Raw genomic sequence first — 13,977 nt, forward strand, 5'->3', positions numbered from 1 at the left:
GTGGGGCTCGAACCCACGACCCTGAGATTAAGAAGCTCATGCTCTACCGACTGAGCTAGCCGGGCTCCCACTTCAAGATGGTATGCAGACTAATCATTTTTTGTGTAGGAAATCCATTCCTGGACAATTTTTGGGAGTTATTGCAGGTCTAATGCAAGATTAATCTCCATATTATGAGAGTCAATGCAATATTCAGGCAAAAATTACTCGTTTTCGCCCAACGTGGGGCTTGAACCCACGGCCCTGAGATTAAGAGTCTCATGCTCTACCAACTGAGCTAGCCAGGTTCCCTCCAACAGACAGGATGCAGACCAATCCCTTTATGTGAAGAAAATCAAATCCTGGATATTCCTCTACTCTTGTTTTGAAAGGAAAGCCAGATTTATACATCCTTCAGAGGACAGAGTGTCAAAAAACATAATAGAAAATGAAAATGGAAGTTGTGAGAACTTCATTTTGAGATTGCATAAGAATTCAAATTCCTCTCACATGCTAAAGAATACCGGAACCCTTTTGATTAAACCACTTTAGTTGTTATAATGAGACCATATCTGAAAGCCATCTGTGATTTTTCTGTTCTTACTCTGCAATGACCTTGGCAATGACAAGTTAAAAATAAAATGTATGCAAATTTTATAATGGAGAATGGGCATCGATCCCGCTACCTCTCACATGCTAAGCGAGCGCTCTACCATTTGAGCTAATTCCCCTGTGTGTTTAATCTGCATAACATGAAAAAAGTAACCTCACTGCCTTCCACACTTTATTTGAAGTCCAATTGCCCATAACAGTGTTCAGTTCACTCCTAACTTATGCCTTACCTCCACTTATGGGATGTTTTACAGTTCAGGTTGGCCTGTTTACTACTCGAATATGAGTGATATTGTGGTGTGTTTATCTAGACTCATACCCTACCTAATCTTGAAGTTAAATTTCCCACCAATGAGAAACCAAGGGAGATACCATTTTTGATAGTTATTGCATGTCTAATGCAAGAATAATCACCAGATTATGAGAGTCCAGCAAAAATTACTCGTTTTCGCCCAACGTGGGGCTCGAACCCACGACCCTGAGATTAAGAGTCTCATGCTCTACCGACTGAGCTAGCCTGGCTCCCTCCTTAAGACTGTATGCAGACCAATCCCTTTTTGTGAAGAAAATCAAATCCTGGATATTCCTCTACTCTTGTTTTGCAAGGAAAGCCAGTTTATACATCCTTCAGAGGACAGAGTGTCAAAAAAAATAAGAGAAAATGAAAATGGAAGTTGTGAGAACTTCATTTTGAGATTGCATAAGAATTCAAATTCCTCTCACATGCTAAAGAATACCTGAACCCTTTTGATTAAACCACTTTAGTTGTTATAATGAGACCATTTTTGAAAGCCATCTGTGATTTTTCTGTTCTTACTCTGCAATGACCTTGGCAATGACAAGTTAAAAATAAAATGTATGCAAATTTTATAATGGAGAATGCGGGCATCGATCCGGCTACCTCTCGCATACTAAGCGAGCGCTCTACCATTTGAGCTAATTCCCCTGTGTGTTTAATCTGCATAACATGAAAAAAGTAACCTCACTGCCTTCCACACTTTATTTGAAGTCCAATTGCCCATAACAGTGTTCAGTTCACTCCTAACTTATGCCTTACCTCCACTTATGGGATGTTTTACAGTTCAGGTTGGCCTGTTTACTACTCGAATATGAGTGATATTGTGGTGTGTTCATCTAGACTCATACCCTACCTAATCTTGAAGTTAAATTTCCCACCAATGAGAAACCAAGGGAGATACCATTTTTGATAGTTATTGCATGTCTAATGCAAGAATAATCACCAGATTATGAGAGTCCAGCAAAAATTACTCATTTTCACCCAACGTGGGGCTCGAACCCACGACCCTTGAGATTAAGAGTCTCATGCTCTACCGACTGAGCTAGCCGGGCTCCCACTTCAAGATGGTATGCAGACTAATAATTTTTTATGAAGGAAATCCATTCCTGTACAATTTTTGGGAGTTATTGCAGGTCTAATGCAAGATTAATCTCCATATTATGAGAGTCAATGCAATATTCAGGCAAAAATTACTCTTTTTCACCCAACGTGGGGCTCAAACCCACGACCCTGAGATTAAGAGTCTCATGCTCTACCGACTGAGCTAGCCGGGCTCCCTCCTTAAGACAGTATGCGGACCAATCCCTTTTTGTGAAAAAAATCAAATCCTGGATATTCCTCTACTCTTGTTTTGCAAGGAAAGCCAGATTTATACATCCTTCAGAGGACAGAGTGTCAAAAAAATAAGAGAAAATGAAAACAGAAGTTGTGAGAACTTCATTTTGAGATTGCATAAGAATTCAAATTCCTCTCACATGCTAAAGAATACCTGAACCCTTTTGATTAAACCACTTTAGTTGTTATAATGAGACCATATTTGAAAGCCATCTGTGATTTTTCTGTTCTTACTCTGCAATGACCTTGGCAATGACAAGTTAAAAATAAAATGTATGCAAATTTTATAATGGAGAATGCGGGCATCGATCCCGCTACCTCTCGCATGCTAAGCGAGCGCTCTACCATTTGAGCTAATTCCCCTGTGTGTTTTCTCTGCATAACATGAAAAAAGTAACCTCACTCCCTTCCACACTTTATTTGAAGTCCAATTGCCCATAACAGTGTTCAGTTCACTCCTAACTTATGCCTTACCTCCACTTATGGGATGTTTTACAGTTCAGGTTGGCCTGTTTACTACTCGAATATGAGTGATATTGTGGTGTGTTCATCTAGACTCATACCCTACCTAATCTTGAAGTTAAATTTCCCACCAATGAGAAACCAAGGGAGATACCATTTTTGATAGTTATTGCGTGTCTAATGCAAGAATAATCACCAGATTATGAGAGTCCAGCAAAAATTACTCATTTTCGCCCAACGTGGGGCTCGAACCCACGACCCTGAGATTAAGAGTCTCATGCTCTACCGACTGAGCTAGCCGGGCTCCCACTTCAAGATGGTATGCAGACTAATCATTTTTTATGAAGAAAATCCATTCCTGGACAATTTTTGGGAGTTATTGCATGTCTAATGCAAGATTAATCTCCATATTATGAGAGTCAATGCAATATTCAGGCAAAAATTACTCGTTTTAGCCCAACGTGGGGCTCAAACCCACGACCCTGAGATTAAGAGTCTCATGCTCTACCGACTGAGCTAGCCGGGTTCCCTCCTTAAGACAGTATGCAGACCAATCCCTTTTTGTGAAGAAAATCAAATCCTGGATATTCCTCTACTCTTGTTTTGCAAGGAAAGCCAGTTTATACATCCTTCAGAGGACAGAGTGTCAAAAAAAATAAGAGAAAATGAAAATGGAAGTTGTGAGAACTTCGTTTTGAGATTGCATAAGAATTCAAATTCCTCTCACATGCTAAAGAATACCTGAACCCTTTTGATTAAACCACTTTAGTTGTTATAATGAGACCATATTTGAAAGCCATCTGTGATTTTTCTGTTCTTACTCTGCAATGACCTTGGCAATGACAAGTTAAAAATAAAATGTATGCAAATTTTATAATGGAGAATGGGCATCGATCCCGCTACCTCTCACATGCTAAGCGAGCGCTCTACCATTTGAGCTAATTCCCCTGTGTGTTTAATCTGCATAACATGAAAAAAGTAACCTCACTGCCTTCCACACTTTATTTGAAGTCCAATTGCCCATAACAGTGTTCAGTTCACTCCTAACTTATGCCTTACCTCCACTTATGGGATGTTTTACAGTTCAGGTTGGCCTGTTTACTACTCGAATATGAGTGATATTGTGGTGTGTTCATCTAGACTCATACCTACCTAATCTTGAAGTTAAATTTCCCACCAATGAGAAACCAAGGGAGATACCATTTTTGATAGTTATTGCATGTCTAATGCAAGAATAATCACCAGATTATGCGAGTCCAGCAAAAATTACTCATTTTCGCCCAACGTGGGGCTCGAACCTCCAACCCTGAGATTAAGAGTCTCATGCTCTACCGACTGAGCTAGTCGGGCTCCCACTTCAAGATGGTATGCAGACCAATAATTTTTTATGAAGGAAATCCATTCCTGGACAATCTTTGGGAGTTATTGCAGGTCTAATGCAAGATTAATCTCCATATTATGAGAGTCAATGCAATATTCAGGCAAAAATTACTCGTTTTCGCCCAAAGTGGGGATCGAACCCACAACCCTGAGATAAAGAGTCTCATGCTCTACCGACTGAGCTAGCCGGGCATCGATCCCGCTACCTCTTGCATATTAAGCGAGCGCTCTACCATTTGAGCTAATTCCCCTGTGTGTTTAATCTGCATAACATGAAAAAAGTAACCTCACTGCCTTCCACACTTTATTTGAAGTCCAATTGCCCATAACAGTGTTCAGTTCACTCCTAACTTATGCCTTACCTCCACTTATAGGATGTTTTACAGTTCAGGTTGGCCTGTTTACTACTCGAATATGAGTGATATTGTGGTGTGTTCATCTAGACTCATACCCTACCTAATCTTGAAGTTAAATTTCCCACCAATGAGAAACCAAGGCAGATACAATTTTTGATAGTTATTGCATGTCTAATGCAAGAATAATCACCAGATTATGAGAGTCCAGCAAAAATTCCTCATTTTCACCCAACGTGGGGCTCGAACCCACGACCCTGAGATTAAGAGTCTCATGCTCTACTGACTGAGCTAGCCGGGCTCCCACTTCAAGCTGGTATGCAGACTAATCATTTTTTATGAAGGAAATCCATTCCTGGACAATTTTTGGGAGTTATTGCAGGTCTAATGCAAGATTAATCTCCATATTATGAGAGTCAATGCAATATTCAGGCAAAAATTACTTGTTTTCGCCCAACGTGGGGCTCGAACCCACGACCCTGAGATTAAGAGTCTCATGCTCTACCGACTGAGCTAGCCGGGCTCCCTCCTTAAGACAGTATGCAGACCAATCCCTTTTTGTGAAAAAAATCAAATCCTGGATATTCCTCTACTCTTGTTTTGCAAGGAAAGCCAGATGTATACATCCTTCAGAGGACAGAGTGTCAAAAAAAATAAGAGAAAATGAAAACGGAAGTTGTGAGAACTTCATTTTGAGATTGCATAAGAATTCAAATTCCTCTCACATGCTAAAGAATACCTGAACCCTTTTGATTAAACCACTTTAGTTGTTATAATGAGACCATATTTGAAAGCCATCTGTGATTTTTCTGTTCTTACTCTGCAATGACCTTGGCAATGACAAGTTAAAAATAAAATGTATGCAAATTTTATAATGGAGAATGCGGGCATTGATCCCGCTACCTCTCGCATGCTAAGCGAGCGCTCTACCATTTGAGCTAATTCCCCTGTGTGTTTAATCCGCATAACATGAAAAAAGTAAGCTCACTGCCTTCCACACTTTATTTGAAGTCCAATTGCCCATAACAGTGTTCAGTTCACTCCTAACTTATGCCTTACCTCCACTTATGGGATGTTTTACAGTTCAGGTTGGCCTGTTTACTACTCGAATATGAGTTATATTGTGGTGTGTTTATCTAGACTCATACCCTACCTAATCTTGAAGTTAAATTTCCCACCAATGAGAAACCAAGGGAGATACCATTTTTGATAGTTATTGCATGTCTAATGCAAGAATAATCACCAGATTATGAGAGTCCAGCAAAAATTACTCATTTTCGCCCAACATGGGGCTCGAACCCACGACCCTGAGATTAAGAGTCTCATGCTCTACCGACTGAGCTAGCCGGGCTCCCACTTCAAGATGGTATGCAGACTAATCATTTTTTATGAAGGAAATCCATTCCTGGACAATTTTTGGGAGTTATTGCAGGTCTAATGCAAGATTAATCTCCATATTATGAGAGTCAATGCAATATTCAGGCAAAAATTACTCGTTTTCGCCCAACGTGGGGCTCGAACCCACAAACCTGAGATTAAACGCTTTACCGACTGAGCTAGCCGGGCTCCTTCCTTACGACAGTATGCAGACCAATCCCTTTTTGTGAAGAAAATCAAATCCTGGATATTCCTCTACTCTTGTTTTGCAAGGAAAGCCAGATTTATACATCCTTCAGAGGGCAGAGTGTCAAAAAAAATAAGAGAAAATGAAAACGGAAGTTGTGAGAACTTCATTTTGAGATAGCATAAGAATTCAAATTCCTCTCACATGCTAAAGAATACCTGAACCCTTTTGAGTAAACCACTTTAGTTGTTATAATGAGACCATATTTGAAAGCCATCTGTGATTTTTCTGTTCTTACTCTGCAATGACCATGGGCAATGACAAGTTAAAAATAAAATGTATGCAAATTTTATAATGGAGAATGCGGGCATCGATCCCGCTACCTTTTGCATGCTAAGCGAGCGCTCTACCATTTGAGCTAATTCCCCTGTGTATGTAATCTGCATAACATGAAAAAAGTAACCTTACTGCCTTCCGCACTTTATTTGAAGTCCAATTGCCCATAACAGTGTTAAGTTCACTCCTAACTTATGCCTTACCTCCACTTAGGGGATGTTTTACAGTTCAGGTTGGCCTGTTTACTATTTGAATATGAGTGATATTGCGGTGTGTTCATCTAGACTCATACCCCAGCTAATCTTGAAGTTAAATTTCCCACCAATGAGAAACCAAGGGAGATACCATTTCTGATAGTTATTGCATGTCTAATGCAAGAATATTCACCAGATTATGAGAGTCAATGCAATAATCCAGCAAAAATTACTCATTTTCGCCCAACGTGGGGCTCGAACCCACGACCCTGAGATTAAGAGTCTCATGCTCTACCGACTGAGCTAGCCGGGCTCCCTCCTTAAGACAGTATGCAGACCAATCCCTTTTTGTGAAGAAAATCAAATCCTGGATATTCCTCTACTCTTGTTTTGCATGGAAAGCCAGATTTATACATCCTTCAGAGGACAGAGTTTCAAAAAAAATAAGAGAAAATGAAAATGGAAGTTGTGAGAACTTCATTTTGAGATTGCATAAGAATTCAAATTCCTCTCACATGCTAAAGAATACCTGAACCCTTTTGATTAAACCACTTTAGTTGTTATAATGAGACCATATTTGAAAGCCTTCTGTGATTTTTCTGTTCTTACTCTGCAATGACCTTGGCAATGACAAGTTAAAAATAAAATGTATGCAAATTTTATAATGGAGAATGCGGGCATCGATCCCGCTACTTCTCGCATGCTAAGCGAGCGCTCTACCATTTGAGTTAATTCCCCTGTGTGTTTAATCTGCATAACATGAAAAAAGTAACCTCACTGCCTTCCACACTTTATTTGAAGTCCAATTGCCCATAACAGTGTTCAGTTCACTCCTAACTTATGCCTTACCTCCACTTATGGGATGTTTTACAGTTCAGGTTGGCCTGTTTACTACTCGAATATGAGTGATATTGTGGTGTGTTCATCTAGACTCATACCCTACCTAATCTTGAAGTTAAATTTCCCACCAATGAGAAACCAAGGGAGATACCATTTTTGATAGTTATTGCATGTCTAATGCAAGAATAATCACCAGATTATGATAGTCCAGCAAAAATTACTCATGTTCGCCCAACGTGGGGCTCGAACCCACGACCCTGAGATTAAGAGTCTCATGCTCTACCGACTGAGCTAGCCGGGCTCCCACTTCAAGATGGTATGCAGACTAATCATTTTTTATGAAGGAAATCCATTCCTGGACAATTTTTGGGAGTTATTGCAGGTCTAATGCAAGATTAATCTCCATATTATGAGAGTCAATGCAATATTCAGGCAAAAATTACTCGTTTTCGCCCAATGTGGGGCTCGAACCCACGACCCTGAGATTAAGAGTCTCATGCTCTACCGACTGAGCTAGCCGGGCTCCCTCCTTAAGACAGTATGCAGACCAATCCCTTTTTGTGAAGAAAATCAAATCCTGGATATTCCTCTACTCTTGTTTTGCAAGGAAAGCCAGATTTATACATCCTTCAGAGGACAGAGTGTCAAAAAAATAAGAGAAAATAAAAATGGAAGTTGTGAGAACTTCATTTTGAGATTGCATAAGAATTCAAATTCCTCTCACATGCTAAAGAATACCTGAACCCTTTTGATTAAACCACTTTAGTTGTTATAATGAGACCATATTTGAAAGCCATCTGTGATTTTTCTGTTTTTACTCTGCAATGACCATGGGCAATGACAAGTTAAAAATAAAATGAATGCAAATTTTATAATGGAGAATGCGGGCATTGATCCCGCTACCTCTTGCATGCTAAGCGAGCGCTCTACCATTTGAGCTAATTCCCCTGTGTGTTTAATCTGCATAACATGAAAAAAGTAACCTTACTGCCTTCCGCACTTTATTTGAAGTCCAATTGCCCATAACAGTGTTAAGTTCACTCCTAATTTATGCCTTACCTCCACTTATGGGATGTTTTACAGTTCAGGTTGGCCTGTTTACTACTCGAATATGAGTGATATTGCGGTGTGTTCATCTAGACTCATACCCCAGCTAATCTTGAAGTTAAATTTCCCACCAATGAGAAACCAAGGGAGATACCATTTCTGATAGTTATTGCATGTCTAATGCAAGAATATTCACCAGATTATGAGAGTCAATGCAATAATCCTGCAAAAATTACTCATTTTCGCCCAACGTGGGGCTCAAACCCACAACCCTGAGATTAAGAGTCTCATGCTCTACCGACTGAGCTAGCCGGGATCCCTCCTTAAGAAAGTATGCAGACCAATCCCTTTTTGTGAAGAAAATCAAATCCTGGATATTCCTCTACTCTTGTTTTGCATGGAAAGCCAGATTTATACATCCTTCAGAGGACAGAGTGTCAAAAAAAATAAGAGAAAATGAAAACGGAAGTTGTGAGAACTTCATTTTGAGATTGCATAAGAATTCAAATTCCTCTCACATGCTAAAGAATACCTGAACCCTTTTGATTAAACCACTTTAGTTGTTATAATGAGACCATATTTGAAAGCCATCTGTGATTTTTCTGTTCTTACTCTGCAATGACCTTGGCAATGACAAGTTAAAAATAAAATGTATGCAAATTTTATAATGGAGAATGCAAGCATCGATCCCGCTACCTCTAGCATGCTAAGCGAGCGCTTTACTATTTGAGCTAATTCCCCTGTGTGTTTAATCTGCATAACATGAAAAAAGTAACCTTACTGCGTTCCACACTTTATTTGAAGTCCAATTGCCCATAAAAGTGTTCAGTTCACTCCTAACTTATGCCTTACCTCCACTTATGGGATGTTTTACAGTTCAGGTTGGCCTGTTTACTACTCGAATATGAGTGATATTGCGGTGTGTTCATCTAGACTCATACCCTAGCTAATCTTGAAGTTAAATTTCCCACCAATGAGAAACCAAGGGAGATACCATTTTTGATAGTTATTGCATGTCTAATGCAAGAATAATCACCAGATTATGAGAGTCCAGCAAAAATTACTCATTTTCGCCCAACGTGGGGCTCGAACCCACAACCCTGAGATTAAGAGTCTCATGCTCTACTGACTGAGCTAGCCGGGCTCCCACGTCTAGATGGTATGCAGACTAATCATTTTTTATGAAGGAAATCCATTCCTGGACAATTTTTGGGAGTTATTGCAGGTCTAATGCAAGATTAATCTCCATATTATGAGAGTCAATGCAATATTCAGGCAAAAATTACTCGTTTTCGCCCAACGTGGGGCTCGAACCCACGACCCTGAGATTAAGAGTCTCATGCTCTACCGACTGAGCTAGCCGGGCTCCCTCCTTAAGACAGTATGCAGACCAATCCCTTTTTGTGAAGAAAATCAAATCCTGGATATTCCTCTACTCTTGTTTTGCAGGGAAAGCCAGATTTATACATCCTTCAGAGGACAGAGTGTCAAAAAAAATAAGAGAAAATAAAAATGGAAGTTGTGAGAACTTCATTTTGAGATTGCATAAGAATTCAAATTCCTCTCACATGCTAAAGAATACCTGAACCCTTTTGATTAAACCACTTTAGTTGTTATAATGAGACCATATTTGAAAGCCATCTGTGATTTTTCTGTTCTTACTCTGCAATGACCATGGGCAATGACAAGTTAAAAATAAAATGTATGCAAATTTTATAATGGAGAATGCGGGCATTGATCCCACTACCTCTTGCATGCTAAGCGAGCGCTCTACCATTTGAGCTAATTCCCCTGTGTGTTTAATCTGCATAACATGAAAAAAGTAACCTTACTGCCTTCCGCACTTTATTTGAAGTCCAATTGCCCATAACAGTGTTAAGTTCACTCCTAATTTATGCCTTACCTCCACTTATGGGATGTTTTACAGTTCAGGTTGGCCTGTTTACTACTCGAATATGAGTGATATTGCGGTGTGTTCATCTAGACTCATACCCCAGCTAATCTTGAAGTTAAATTTCCCACCAATGAGAAACCAAGGGAGATACCATTTCTGATAGTTATTGCATGTCTAATGCAAGAATATTCACCAGATTATGAGAGTCAATGCAATAATCCTGCAAAAATTACTCATTTTCGCCCAACGTGGGGCTCAAACCCACAACCCTGAGATTAAGAGTCTCATGCTCTACCGACTGAGCTAGCCGGGATCCCTCCTTAAGAAAGTATGCAGACCAATCCCTTTTTGTGAAGAAAATCAAATCCTGGATATTCCTCTACTCTTGTTTTGCATGGAAAGCCAGATTTATACATCCTTCAGAGGACAGAGTGTCAAAAAAAATAAGAGAAAATGAAAACGGAAGTTGTGAGAACTTCATTTTGAGATTGCATAAGAATTCAAATTCCTCTCACATGCTAAAGAATACCTGAACCCTTTTGATTAAACCACTTTAGTTGTTATAATGAGACCATATTTGAAAGCCATCTGTGATTTTTCTGTTCTTACTCTGCAATGACCTTGGCAATGACAAGTTAAAAATAAAATGTATGCAAATTTTATAATGGAGAATGCAAGCATCGATCCCGCTACCTCTAGCATGCTAAGCGAGCGCTTTACTATTTGAGCTAATTCCCCTGTGTGTTTAATCTGCATAACATGAAAAAAGTAACCTTACTGCGTTCCACACTTTATTTGAAGTCCAATTGCCCATAAAAGTGTTCAGTTCACTCCTAACTTATGCCTTACCTCCACTTATGGGATGTTTTACAGTTCAGGTTGGCCTGTTTACTACTCGAATATGAGTGATATTGCGGTGTGTTCATCTAGACTCATACCCTAGCTAATCTTGAAGTTAAATTTCCCACCAATGAGAAACCAAGGGAGATACCATTTTTGATAGTTATTGCATGTCTAATGCAAGAATAATCACCAGATTATGAGAGTCCAGCAAAAATTACTCATTTTCGCCCAACGTGGGGCTCGAACCCACAACCCTGAGATTAAGAGTCTCATGCTCTACCGACTGAGCTAGCCGGGCTCCCACGTCTAGATGGTATGCAGACTAATCATTTTTTATGAAGGAAATCCATTCCTGGACAATTTTTGGGAGTTATTGCAGGTCTAATGCAAGATTAATCTCCATATTATGAGAGTCAATGCAATATTCAGGCAAAAATTACTCGTTTTCGCCCAACGTGGGGCTCGAACCCACGACCCTGAGATTAAGAGTCTCATGCTCTACCGACTGAGCTAGCCGGGCTCCCTCCTTAAGACAGTATGCAGACCAATCCCTTTTTGTGAAGAAAATCAAATCCTGGATATTCCTCTACTCTTGTTTTGCAGGGAAAGCCAGATTTATACATCCTTCAGAGGACAGAGTGTCAAAAAAAATAAGAGAAAATAAAAATGGAAGTTGTGAGAACTTCATTTTGAGATTGCATAAGAATTCAAATTCCTCTCACATGCTAAAGAATACCTGAACCCTTTTGATTAAACCACTTTAGTTGTTATAATGAGACCATATTTGAAAGCCATCTGTGATTTTTCTGTTCTTACTCTGCAATGACCATGGGCAATGACAAGTTAAAAATAAAATGTATGCAAATTTTATAATGGAGAATGCGGGCATTGATCCCACTACCTCTTGCATGCTAAGCGAGCGCTCTACCATTTGAGCTAATTCCCCTGTGTGTTTAATCTGCATAACATGAAAAAAGTAACCTTACTGCCTTCCGCACTTTATTTGAAGTCCAATTGCCCATAACAGTGTTAAGTTCACTCCTAATTTATGCCTTACCTCCACTTATGGGATGTTTTACAGTTCAGGTTGGCCTGTTTACTACTCGAATATGAGTGATATTGCGGTGTGTTCATCTAGACTCATACCCCAGCTAATCTTGAAGTTAAATTTCCCACCAATGAGAAACCAAGGGAGATACCATTTCTGATAGTTATTGCATGTCTAATGCAAGAATATTCACCAGATTATGAGAGTCAATGCAATAATCCTGCAAAAATTACTCATTTTCGCCCAACGTGGGGCTCAAACCCACAACCCTGAGATTAAGAGTCTCATGCTCTACCGACTGAGCTAGCCGGGATCCCTCCTTAAGAAAGTATGCAGACCAATCCCTTTTTGTGAAGAAAATCAAATCCTGGATATTCCTCTACTCTTGTTTTGCATGGAAAGCCAGATTTATACATGCTTCAGAGGACAGAGTGTCAAAAAAAACAAGAGAAAATGAAAACGGAAGTTGTGAGAACTTCATTTTGAGATTGCATAAGAATTCAAATTCCTCTCACATGCTAAAGAATACCTGAACCCTTTTGATTAAACCACTTTAGTTGTTATAATGAGACCATATTTGAAAGCCATCTGTGATTTTTCTGTTCTTACTCTGCAATGACCTTGGCAATGACAAGTTAAAAATAAAATGTATGCAAATTTTATAATGGAGAATGCAAGCATCGATCCCGCTACCTCTAGCATGCTAAGTGAGCGCTTTACTATTTGAGCTAATTCCCCTGTGTGTTTAATCTGCATAACATGAAAAAAGTAACCTTACTGCGTTCCACACTTTATTTGAAGTCCAATTGCCCATAAAAGTGTTCAGTTCACTCCTAACTTATGCCTTACCTCCACTTATGGGATGTTTTACAGTTCAGGTTGGCCTGTTTACTACTCAAATATGAGTGATATTGCGGTGTGTTCATCTAGACTCTTACCCTAGCTAATCTTGAAGTTAAATTTCCCACCAATGAGAAACCAAGGGAGATACCATTTTTGATAGTTATTGCACGTCTAATGTAAGAATAATCACCAGATTATGAGAGTCCAGCAAAAATTACTCATTTTCACCCAACGTGGGGCTCGAACCCACAACCCTGAGATTAAGAGTCTCATGCTCTACCAACTGAGCTAGCCGGGCTCCCACTTCAAGATGCTATGCAGACTAATCATTTCTTATGAAGGAAATCCATTCCTGGACAATTTTTGGGAGTTATTGCAGGTCTAATGCAAGATTAATCTCCATATTATGAGAGTCAATGCAATATTCAGGCAAAAATTACTCGTTTTCACCCACCGTGGGGCTCAAACCCACGACCCTGAGATTAAGAGTCTCATGCTCTACCGACTGAGCTAGCCAGGCTCCTTCCTTAAGACAGTATGCAGACCAATCCCTTTTTGTGAAAAAAATCAAATCCTGGATATTCCTCTACTCTTGTTTTGCAAGGAAAGCCAGATTTATACATCCTTCAGAGGACAGAGTGTCAAAAAAAATAAGAGAAAATGAAAATGGAAGTTGTGAGAACTTCATTTTGAGATTGCATAAGAATTCAAATCCCTCTCACATGCTAAAGAATACCTGAACCCTTTTGATTAAACCACTTTAGTTGTTATAATGAGACCATATTTGAAAGCCATCTGTGATTTTTCTGTTCTTACTCTGCAATGACCTTGGCAATGACAAGTTAAAAATAAAATGTATGCAAATTTTATAATGGGGAATGCAAGCATCGATCCCGCTACCTCTCGCATGCTAAGCAAGCGCTTTACTATTTGAGCTAATTCCCCTGTG

At 39.5% G+C, this 13,977-nt stretch overlaps 7 non-coding genes across 7 annotated transcripts; all 7 read right to left on the reverse strand.

Moving 5' to 3' along the window:
* Positions 1–2,514: 2,514 nt before the first annotated feature.
* On the reverse strand, positions 2,515–2,587 carry TRNAA-AGC (transfer RNA alanine (anticodon AGC)). The gene has a single exon. It is a non-coding gene; the product is annotated as a tRNA-Ala (tRNA).
* A 330-nt stretch (positions 2,588–2,917) lies between these two features.
* TRNAK-CUU (transfer RNA lysine (anticodon CUU)) lies at positions 2,918–2,990 on the reverse strand. Its single transcript has one exon. It is a non-coding gene; the product is annotated as a tRNA-Lys (tRNA).
* Positions 2,991–4,869: 1,879 nt separating this feature from the next.
* Positions 4,870–4,942, reverse strand: TRNAK-CUU (transfer RNA lysine (anticodon CUU)). The gene has a single exon. It is a non-coding gene; the product is annotated as a tRNA-Lys (tRNA).
* Positions 4,943–6,753: 1,811 nt separating this feature from the next.
* On the reverse strand, positions 6,754–6,826 carry TRNAK-CUU (transfer RNA lysine (anticodon CUU)). The gene has a single exon. It is a non-coding gene; the product is annotated as a tRNA-Lys (tRNA).
* A 755-nt stretch (positions 6,827–7,581) lies between these two features.
* On the reverse strand, positions 7,582–7,654 carry TRNAK-CUU (transfer RNA lysine (anticodon CUU)). Its single transcript has one exon. It is a non-coding gene; the product is annotated as a tRNA-Lys (tRNA).
* A 2,039-nt stretch (positions 7,655–9,693) lies between these two features.
* On the reverse strand, positions 9,694–9,766 carry TRNAK-CUU (transfer RNA lysine (anticodon CUU)). Its single transcript has one exon. It is a non-coding gene; the product is annotated as a tRNA-Lys (tRNA).
* Positions 9,767–11,584: 1,818 nt separating this feature from the next.
* Positions 11,585–11,657, reverse strand: TRNAK-CUU (transfer RNA lysine (anticodon CUU)). The gene has a single exon. It is a non-coding gene; the product is annotated as a tRNA-Lys (tRNA).
* Between the last annotated feature and the right edge of the window lie 2,320 nt (positions 11,658–13,977).

This window comes from Lissotriton vulgaris, chromosome 1_1, assembly GCF_964263255.1.
Source record: "Lissotriton vulgaris chromosome 1_1, aLisVul1.2, whole genome shotgun sequence".
Lineage (NCBI taxonomy): Eukaryota > Metazoa > Chordata > Amphibia > Caudata > Salamandridae > Lissotriton > Lissotriton vulgaris.